This window comes from Python bivittatus, unplaced genomic scaffold (genome assembly GCF_059951505.1).
Source record: "Python bivittatus isolate LINGU-HERP-01145 unplaced genomic scaffold, Pbiv_v1 ctg000580_np1212, whole genome shotgun sequence".
Classification (NCBI taxonomy): Eukaryota; Metazoa; Chordata; class Lepidosauria; order Squamata; family Pythonidae; genus Python; species Python bivittatus.
Genome location: NW_028277087.1, coordinates 23,561,716 through 23,573,188, shown reverse-complemented (window position 1 = coordinate 23,573,188; position 11,473 = coordinate 23,561,716). Strand labels below are relative to the sequence as shown.

General features: G+C 39.0%; 1 protein-coding gene across 1 annotated transcript in view; it reads left to right on the top strand.

The window, feature by feature from the left end:
* The window catches only part of AKT1 (AKT serine/threonine kinase 1), a 116,905-nt gene that overhangs the window by 1,750 nt on the left and 103,682 nt on the right, over positions 1 to 11,473 (top strand). The gene's annotated exons all lie outside the window — the stretch shown is intronic.

The window sequence follows — 11,473 nt, the reverse complement described above, 5'->3', positions numbered from 1 at the left end:
GAATGTGAAGCTTCATAAATACCAATAGTAGCTGCGTCGGAGGGCAGTGTTCAGCTAACTCTTTATAGTAGGCTAATATTGCTCACCCCTTCATATAGTCCCTTAACCAGAGCCTGTGCGCCATGTGAACTTGAAGCAGCCCCCAATAAAAGTGTGCAGGAACTGGAATTTGAAAGGGAGGTTAGCTGTTGATTGCAAATTCCAGTTCCTGCCACTTATGGCACATGTGTAGCCTTGTGCAAATGGCAGCGAGCACTGTGAACCTATGCAGAAATAGTTCATGCCATGCAAACACATCCAGTTTTCTTGCTGTGGGTAATCTTGACAACCTCCAAATGTGTTTTTGTGATGATAGAGGTAACATCTGAAAGGGCTGTCCAGGGGGCAGGCTGTAGTTCCAGTGACTGCTGGCAAAGGGGTCACAGTGGTGCCAGGAAAAGCTGCTGCTTCTGCCCGTGTCCTGTTTTTTAGCATGAGAACCATTTTGGGTTCATAGGTTGTGCTAAACCATGGTTTGTTGCATACATCATAATTGGCTGGATTCACACAGTATAATATCCTGAAGCGTAAACAATAGATATGCAACTCCAGTTAGCTGAAGGGTGACACCAGGCTTTGCATGGCACATCAGGAGCTGCATTCCAAAAAGGGGTGGGCTGAGTCCCTTTTTGGAGGGGATGTGGGAGTTTTAAAGCTTAAAATGGATGCCATAAGCATCTGCCACATTTAGGGCATTCATTTTGCCCCTTAACAGACTCTAAAATCCTCCTAAAAAGGAAAAGAAAAAAGAAAAAAACACATGGTTTGGATGCCATTCTTTTTGCATCCTTGCCCTAAAGTAGGACATACAAACAAAAGTGCCTGGGTTCATACATCATGTTATGAACCAAAGCTGGATTAACCATAAGATGCTTTATCTTTTCATGTGTACCTAGCTTGGGGTGTCAAACTAGGATCAAGGAAATCAGAGCTCAGGTTCTTTCTGGGAAGTTCTTTGTATGGCACCAGTTATCATTTTTCAGTTTGTTTTCACAGGTTGTTTTGGGGAAAGGGACATGTATGTTCTCCCTGTTGTAGCCACCAAGAAAGGGTAGAATAAAGGAAGTTACACCTGTCTATCTGAGTACATGATAGTAAATAGAGCAACTTTTTGCTCTATTTACTTATCTATCTACTTACTTATAGTAAATAGAGCAACTGAGTACAGAAAGTAAATAGAGCCACTTTCAGGGAGCAAGAACTTCAATATGAGGACAGGATCCAGTTGCAGTCAAATTTTTGTTTGTGTAATTCATCCCCACCCTTGCCTTTGCTCTAAATATACCCAAAGAGCAAGTCTCCTTTTACACTGGAGCATAAATTCTGGATCTTTTTCCTTTCATTTTTTTTTCAAGGCTGTCCAGGTTAATTATCACCACTGTATTTGTTTACAGGTAAATGCACTTGATAGGCTCTGTTGCTATTACAACTGAGCTGTTGACTTTCTACTCATATCCATAATATTTTCATTTAGTTATCTTGGACCAATGGAGTTCTTAATGTTTTAAAATCTTTATGCCAGAAATGATGACATTTGGGGGAGATGAATTGCTTCAGAGATAATATGTATTAGTGGAGGAGAGGATGTATGAGATGAACATTTAAACCAAAGTAAATTGAAATCTTTCTGATCTACCTATATCAATCTTATATTCTGTTTTGCTTCTGAGTGCTCAAAACGGTATCCTTAAGATTTGGTTTCCATTTATTCTTGCAACAACTGTTTGAGGTAGGTTGGTAGAGGGAAAGTAGCACAAGGTGAATTTTATATCCAGCCAAGGACAAATTGCTCTGCAGGTTATCTGACACATGAATCAAATCCACCTAGGGTGAAGAAAAACTGTGCATGATACTATGGAAAATTGGCACATACTTAAGATTTTGTGCTTGAACAACAAATGTGCAGTAACAACACAAGGCAATGGACAAAATGCCTTTTCCTTTTGTTATGTGGAGAAATTGCTTTAAAAAATACAGTGAATTGACCCTTGACTTTCTCTTTTCTGTATTTTCAAGTTGTGTAAGATTTCATCATGTCCAACAAAATGAATTGGTAGGATTCTAATGGAGCATTTCTCCATGCTGTATGTGACTCAAGTCCCATGCACAAAAGAGTAATTTATTCTCCATTATGCAGGGGAGCAGTCAATGAACTGACAGGGAATTTACTTTTGCATCCCCCAAGACATGAAGGAGAATAAGGAAATCCCTGCACATTTCAAGCTCTTTCTTGGCATCAGACAAAGTTGCACATTGTATTCTTCTTTGGAAAAAAACATTGTTCATTGATAGAGCACATGGTGTATTTGTAGAAGGTACCAGGTTAAATCCCTTGCACCCCAGATAAAAGACCCAAATAGGTGAATTGGAGCTGATGGTGATATGTATAACAAGTGATTAATAGAATTGGGGCAGGAAGGGTGACTTTGGGCCAGTCTCTCCATTATATGCTATGCAACTGAAATTCCTAGGTTGAAACCTTGGCAAATTTAGGGTAGGCTGGAAAGATAAAATCCTGCAGAGGCTATGCCTGTCCACGCTTTGGTTGATGGACCAGGGGTCCAAATCTGAAGGGGGTGCCTTCATGCTGCCAGCCAAGCCTGAAGTTCTGAGGTTGCAGAATGGCACACTAATTTCTGAAAATTTGCCCTGGAATATCTGCAGTACCTCCAGAGGACCACTGCAGTGCTGGCATGATGTTGTGAGTGGTCATGTACAAGAATTGACTTTGCAGTGTTTGGTAGTTTGCAAATTTCTTGGGGTGCAAGTTATTCTGACTCTACATAAACGTGTAATAATGTTGACAAAGTCAGAATATTTTTGCATATAAGTGTACAATATTTCAGTCTGTATTCCTGTGCCTAAAGCTGCTTTATTCATTCATTCTGTATGGCCTCCCATCTCACTTAAGTGACTCTGGGCGGCTCATAGCTGTTAAACCATTTTGTACATTTACATTCTTTCTTCACAATGCACATTACTTTTCTTAAAAATTACGGCTTCACTGTATCTGTTCCTCTGGTGTGACCATGTCTGACCTTAAATATTCATTGTCAACCTGGTCTCTTCTTCTTTCTGTTCTTGCCATCATTTCATGAAGAGTTATCCTAAAAGGCGCAGCCTGCAGCACGATGCAGTAGTGAAGCATTAAAATGGACTTCATCATGCCAGACAACAGGCACAGATTTGTGTGAATTATATCTGTAAATGCACCCACATTTTTTTTAAAACTATCCGTGTCAAAATGGCATATATACTTTTCCACATGCAGGGATGGGTTTTTTGGACAGGACAGCATTTAAAACATACACACACACTTGCAGTCTGAAATGGTGAGTGCAAGATTGTGCCAGCTTCTGCTATCACATTTTCTGTAATATGGACCCTTTTAAATATCAAATATTAATTATAACTATAGCCAAAGAGTCTAATTCAGGAACAGCTTTGGTTGTAGGTTTCAGTTAGCTTTCTGGAGCCATACATATGGAGTAGTGGTTATCTGTATTCTGAATTGTCATTACCATATGCAAACCTTTTTGTGATTTTAGTTCAGATATGGAATTGATAGGGGCCTCTGATTCCCTGTTTGTTGAGATATCCTTTAGTTGCTGATTTTAAATATGGGACATGGCTTTGCAAAAAAGACAGAATTCAAGGTATAGGGCTTGTAAATTTCTTTATCTGTCCTCTCCATTCTCCATACCCTTAATAATTTCGATACTAATATATTCACAAATCATTTAGAGGTCAGCAGATCTGGCTTAGCTTATTCCATAGGTTGTCAGCCCAGAAACAATATTTATTTATTGTGTTTATATCTCTTTTTGTGAGCTCAGGAGGGCTTACATGGGGGTCTTTATCTTAGCATGTGGGTAGGTTGGACTGAGAAAGAGTGAACTCTGTAGACAAGTGGAGGTTTAAACCATTGTCTCCTTTGTTTACAGTACCATAACCATCTTCGTCTACTGGCTCTCTGCACAGTGATGACTATGATGAACGGGTGGCTGGTGGTTTATTTAGAGAAAGTAAAGTTTCCGTTGTAAAATATAGAAAGAGGGACTATACTAAAGATTGTAACACAATATGTATGTATGTGTATGAAAGTTACTTGTCAATAGTGTTTTTACTTAGCTACAGTCCTGTTCACATTTTGAGGCATGAAATGAAAGGAATGCCCACTTTTTGTAATATTTCCCTGCTAATCACCTGGAGAAAATTCTTGCTTGTAACCTTGGGCTGTTTGGAAGTGTTGAAATGAAGAAAGATAACTTGGAAGTTGTCATATTACTATTTGTATAGGGGACATTTGGTGGGAGAGGAGGGTATTTTTCTACATTTGGTAGGAGTGGAGGTGACGCCTAGAAATTATATTAATTGCCATATTTAATTGTTTAGACCTTATAGCTCAAACAAGCCTAAGAACAATCTAGCAGTTTCAATTAAGTTTGGTTCCTTGGAAGCCAGCCCCATGAGGCTTATATGAGACACACAAATGGGAGCTACTGTTCCAGTTAATTAATATTTATTCAGCCATGGAACTGTGCCCATCACTGTACAGGGTGGAGGGAATGGGGTGGTGGTGGTATTCCTTTACTACCAGAATATTTTCCCCTGGAAGCCAGGAATCCCCTATTTATGTGTTAAATTAAGCTGTAAAAGCCAAGTCTCATAGGCATTTCCACTTGTACTTTCTCATTTTCTTTGAAAGACTCTGATTGACCCAGCGAATATGTAAGTAGTGGATCTAGCTGAGGGATGGAGCACACAGAAGGGTTCAACTGAAAGATCACGTTTCAACCTAAAATATCAAGTCACTGATGAGGGGGAAGTCCTCTTCCTGAAACTCTGGAGAACAGCTGTCAGTCAATCTGGACAGTACTGAATCCAAAAATCTCTGTCTTTGGCACATGTGCTGGGCATCTTCCACAATTAAATGTCTTTGATTATTCTAGAGAGGCTGGAATAGTTGGTTTAGAACAGTGATGGAATCTTCTTCATGGAAGATTTTCAAATGAGGACTAGGTGGCCTCCTTTGGGGATGGTTTAATAGAGCAAGAGATCTGGTAGGGTGGTAGAAACCATTGGGAAGAGGTGGTTCCTCAGTTGGACTAAATGATCTACAACATCCCTTTCAATTCATATCTTCTATGATTGTTTAAAATGCACCTTTATACCTTGGTTTTTTATTTGTTTTGATGTGTTTGCTGCCTTTGTATAAGGTTTTATAATGCGTATTTTAAATTTGCCTGCATTTTATTTTAGTTTTGTAATCTTTCATTTTTCTGATGAAGAGTGATACAAAGTGAATTAATAAAAAGTAGCTAGTATAGTCATCTTCCCATGTAAATGCCAAAAAGAAAAGGAGTCTCTTGTTTTGGAACTGACATTTTAAGTGACTGTTGATGGAGAGTGGCATTTTGTGACAGTAACCAATTAGTTAATTTACAGGAATGTCTCACAGGCAGTCCATTTAGGGGGACTTCTTAGCTCTTGTTTATGTGGAGGGCATTGAAACTCTTCTCCTGCACTATGGCCATGTTTACATGAGAAGCTTAATAAGAAACCCACAGTTAGCAAGCTGTACCTTAAATTTGTTGTGATAACATTCAGGAAAAAGGGATCTAGCATTGTGGCAGTGGCAGGTTTAAACAGTGCCATTTTTACACACACACATACACCCTGTGCATATCTTTCTAGCTGAAGATCAAGTGAAAACAATTCCCAGGGAATTAAAAATGGTACTGCTACTTGTTGATGTCATATATGTTGAAACTTGATTTAGCCTTTGTTTTCAGTGCATTAAGCCATAAACCATGGTTTGCAAATCATAGTGCCTGGGTTCAAACAGGGTGCCAAACCTGTGTATATTGAACCACATTATAGCATTCTGTATATTACTGAACTACAGCTTCCATCATCCTTCACTGTTGACCACACTTCCTTAGATATGCTGGGAGTTGTAATATATTTGGAAGGTCACAGATGGCCTACTGCTGGTTTAACATCATCTATGATTCTGCAAAGATGACTAGATAAACTCCATTTATGCCATCCTAAACAGGAAGGAGATTAGAGTGAGATGAGTCAGGTAATGTTAAGAGCCCCAAATTTCTCTGTTTCAAAAAGTTCTTGTGAAATAAGACAGGAGAAATTTCCCCTGATTTTACTGTGAAATTATGATGGTTTAATAAAGAGGAATAGGCTATATGGATCAGTGATCTGATGTAATAGGAGGCAGCCATCTACAGCACATGGCAGCACTAATGATTATGCTGATGTTGTAAAAAGCTAAACAGGATCAAAAATGGCTAGTACTTGGCTAGGAGACCACTAGAGAGTTCCAGGGCTATAGACTAGATGGGGTAGTTGAAAAAAATATCTTGAAAGAAGGCAATGGTAAACCACTTGTATATTATTGCCAAGAAAACTACCTAGACTTGTCTATGTAGATCTAGGAGTCAAGCTTGACTTTAGGGAGTCTTAACTTTAAAGCTACTTTGCTGCTCTGTATTTCTTTCTTTAACATGTTGTTTAATAGACACCTTCCAGTTACAGAATAAACTCTTTAGCTTTATTATGTAGAGGGGTGGGCAGTATTTGAGGGGTCAGCCTTCTGGCAAGAGGCTGTGATACAACCAAGGGTGGCTGTTTTTGCAGGTTTTGTGCAGTTTTAAAGATGTAAATGGGAGTAGGAGGCCTTTGGGAGGCAAACCACTTTTATTTGCACTCTTACTACTCTCCCCAAAATGAAAAACAAAAATCGAGCAACTGAATTTTTGTGGCAGAATTTGGAACTATGGGATGGGGATGGGGAGCTAGTTAAGATTTATTCTTAATTTTGCCAAAGAAAAACACTAAAAAATGAGGCATTTTGTGGGACAGTTCCATGTGGGCTATTGGTTGCCCCATCTCTCTGTAGTTCAGCTTCAGATTTTTTTCCTTCCCTTTCTCTGAGGACCTTCTTCTAAAAAATGAAGGGAAACAGGGACAGCTAAAGGAGGAAAAAAGTATTTGATTAGATTATATTGTGCTTTAAGGGTAGATTTCATATGAATCTAAACAAGGCTGAAGCAAGTTTCTGTCACCTTGGATTTTTTTTAGTAAAAGTCTGTGGTTCTAGAATAGAAATTTATCTTCAAAAAAATGGCAGGCTCTTGGCAGGATGGGTAGGAAACTTCTTCTTTGTTTATTTCACAGAATTCATGTGCCATCCCAGTCATAGACTCAAGGCATGAAAATACATAAAATAATACACTTTCACATAAAATTATAAACAAAGAACCCAGCGCTGGATAAAAGGAATATCAACCACCAAGCCTAGCTGTGCTCCCAAAACCTGATGCAAGAGGACTGTCTTCAACTTTTTCCTGAAAGACAATAGAGAGGAGGCCATCCTAACTTCGGGGGAGGGGTGTCCATAGGACCAGGGTAGCCATTGAAAAGGTGCTGCCCAATCCCCCTTCCCCACAACTTGGAGGGTAAGATCCAAAGTAGACCTTCCCAGGTTGAATGTGCAGGAGAAGCAAATTCTATTTGGAACAGTCCAAAGACAACAAGGACCTAAGACATGAAGGACTTTATAGGTCAGACAACACTTTGACCTGTACTTAGAAACCTACCGGCAACCAGTGCAGCCCTCACAGTATAACTCTTATTCTGCTAAAATGGCTGTTGCCCATCAGCAAACGGGTAACTGCATTTTGAACCAGCTGTAGTTTCCAAGCAGTCTTCAAAGGCAGCTCCACGAAGACCACGTTGCAGGAATCCAGTGGTAAGGTGATAAGGGTGTGAGTGATTGTCTTCAGGGTATCTCACTTAAAAACAGTTGCATCTGGCACACCATCCAAAGCTAAGGAAAGGTTCTCCTGGGCTCTACTAGCTGTTATTCAGAAACCTGAAGTCTAAGAGAACCCTGATCATACACTCGCTCTTTCTAAAGAGCTAGAGTTGGGACTAATATGGAGCCAGAGGATTTCTGAATAACAGCTACTGTTTTCTTAGAATGGCATTTCACCCTGTTTCATCCCATCTAGTCCCTCTCATCCTCCAAACATTAGGTTAGGAACTTTGCTGCATCTCCTGCTCAGTTCAGGGTGGAGATGTACTTCATCCTGAACCGATGATGCCTCCTGGAACAGAGCATGGCTGGCTGGTTGAAATATGGCATAGGAGCATATAGTACTGAAATGTTTTATTTAAATTTGTAACTTTATTATATTGAGCTTTCATGCATATTTTAAAAATGTAGAGTACCTTTGCAATCAATCTTACTTAAGGGGTGCTTTCTAAAATACAGATTTGTTTGTATTTCAAACTGTTGAATAGCATGCACATGTTATATGAACCTAGCCAATCTTGTAAATCATGTTCGCACATTACCTAAGGGGTAAACAATTTGCAGCCTTTAAATATTGTCATCTTCCTTTTGATTGAAAATCAGAGGCATGAATTCCTACCATTTTGAGATAACATGAAAATTACAATATAAGCCCCAAAATAGGCTTAATACTGTACAGTTTTTGAAAAATAAAATATCCCCAATGCTATTCACTCTAAAATCCAGACAAAAATGGGAAAGCCCCAGCTACTCCATCTGCTTGCATTGTAGCTCTTTGCTCTTGCCTTTACCCGAAGCTTGTTCCCCAGCCATATCATCCTGTGGTGTTTCTGGCTCAGCATACTTTGTGATTTAGCCAGTTCTGAGTTGCAGTAAAAGCTTGATTTACTGGACTAATTGAAGAGAGATGTGACCGTTAATCTCAACTATCCATTAAATACACGAGTACCTCATTTGTAAAAATGTATATTGTTTGCTTAGAATGTGTGCAGATGTTGTAAATTTAACTTTCTCATCTAGACTATATGAAATATAATGGACTTGTCTGTTATTTGGGGGGAAAGGTCTGAATAGAAATTTTGATCTTTGCATCTAAAGTCCACTAAACTGAGGTTTTGCTGTATCCAATAACTAGCCTAATCCAAAACTGATGTCCTCCAGATACCTAATTTTCAACTCCCAGAATTCCCAACAAAGACTATGTTGACCACAGGTTTTGGGTGTTGGTACCCATATCTGGAGAGGGCCCAGGATTGGGAAGACTACAATACTACATTTAAATAAAGCAAGTCTTACAATGTTTAACTTTATCATATTAAGCTATAGTTTGCATGACCTTAGAAGCTGCAGAAGCTGAGTTTACACAGTACTCTAAACAAAGCATGCTGTGACTGAGTACGAAGCATACCCAGAACCATCTCCATCCTTGCAAGAGCTAGGTTTGATTTGCAGAATACAGTGGCCTGCTGAGAATGCAAATGTTTCCCACCCGGGCAAGTTTTATGAAGCTCCCTGCTTGGTGTTTGTATTGTTGCTTCTTTACATGCACTTTGCAGAAAGCATGGTGGGAACAACAGATTGGAAAGATATGTTGCTGAACACAAAGTTCTTTTGGATTTTTGGAATTTTTGCATATCTTGGCCGCAGAATATTATCAGACCTTTATGTGGCTCTTGCTAAGCCACAGAGCAGGGAGTCTGAGTAAACAAACAACACTGGAGTTTGATGTTTGTCTCATTTATTTCATAAAATCATTCATCATGTGATATGCCAGTTTAAAAAATAATTGCCCCGGGTCAGTCAATTCAATTAAAGGGATAACTAAAGCCAGTTGAGTGAATACTTCATTAAACAACCAGGGCTGACTTGGGCCAGCCCCGCCAAATATAAATCTCACAATGATGTTCTCATCACTGATTTTAAAGAGAGTGCTACGTTCCATAAAATGTTATTGATGCCTATCAGTCTGGAAAAGGTTACAAACCCATTTCTAAAGCTCTGGGACTCCATCCTTCTACAGTCAGAGATGCAATCTTAAAACAGAGATGATTTTGGACAATAGTGAATCTTCCTAAGAGAGGCTACCCTACCACAATGACTCCCAAAGCACAGCATAAATTGTCCAGGAAGTTACAAAGAGCTCAATACAACTTCTAGGGATCTGTTGGCATCTCTCACTTTGGCTGAAGTTAGTGCTTGTGACTCCACTATCAGAAAAGTTCTGGTAAAAATGGGATTCCCATAATAGCAAAATGAAGCCATTGCACACTAAGAACTCAGTTTTTTCAAAAAGCACCCAGATAACCCTTTAGATTTATGGAGGAATGTTCTATGGAAAGATGAGCCAGAAGCAGAATTTTGGGGACTAAATGGTGTTGTTATATCTGGTGGAAACCAAATATTACATTCTACAATAAGAATCTCATACCATCTGTCAAGCGTGGCTGGTACTATCGTGAGGATGCTTTGTTGCCTCAAGACCTGAACAACTGGCAGTCATTGAAGGAAGCATACATTTTGCTTTGTACAGTATTGGAGTATCAGACCCTCTGTCCATCAGTTGAAACTAAAACATAAGTGGATCCTGCAGCAAGATAGTGATTGCAAACATAGTAAGTCTACAGGAAAATGGATGAGGAAGAAAGAATGCAGTACTTTGGAATGGCCAAGCCAAAGTCCTAAACCTTATCAAGATGTTGCAGAACCTAAAATAAGCAGTTAATGCTAGGGACTGAATTGAAACACCTTGCCATGGAAGAATGGGCCAAAATACCCGCAGAGCAATGTGAGAGACTGATTAACAATTGCAAGAAGTATTTAGTTGTCTGTACTTATTGCAAATAAAGATAATATAGCCATTTACTAAGGAAGTGATTACTTTTTTGCACTGGCATATCACACATTGAATTACTTTGTTTATGAAACAAATGCGATAGGCACCAAGCTCTGATAGTGTTTGTTTACTCAAACTCCCCTTGTATATCAGTAGGACCTACATGGAGCTCTGATAACATTCAGTGGCAGTAATGTGTAAAAATTCATAACATCCAAAAGGGGGTGAATACTTTTTCATAGAACTGTATAGGTGTTGTCAAGAATCTAAGGAAGCTTTAAGAAAATAAAAATAGATCTGTTCCCAGCATGTAACAGGATGCATCTTGTCAAGAGTATGCATTTATTTATTTATTTTATTTACTTATCGGCTGCTTCAACCAACTAAGCAGCTTACATTCCCAATTTACATTCCCAGTTGTCTTGATCTAAAAGGATTTTGACAATGTGTATTTTCTCATCAAAATTATATTTTGGGTATGGCTGTGGCTTGAATATTATGGTGAATGCATAAATAAATGTAGTGTAACTTCATTAAGACAGAAGTGCTGCTGAATGTTTGATGTACTTTTATTAAACTACACGGTGGCATATTTCTGGTACTGTATAAACTTTCATAGAAGTTTCACATCTTTGCACTTTGATTTACTTTTACTGCTCTATCACATGGCTACTAGCTAAGAAAACAAGCTGTGGTCACCTTGAATGCCTCCTGTTCACAACAACTCTAGGAATTATTCCCCAAATGATGTCATCTGCATCCCA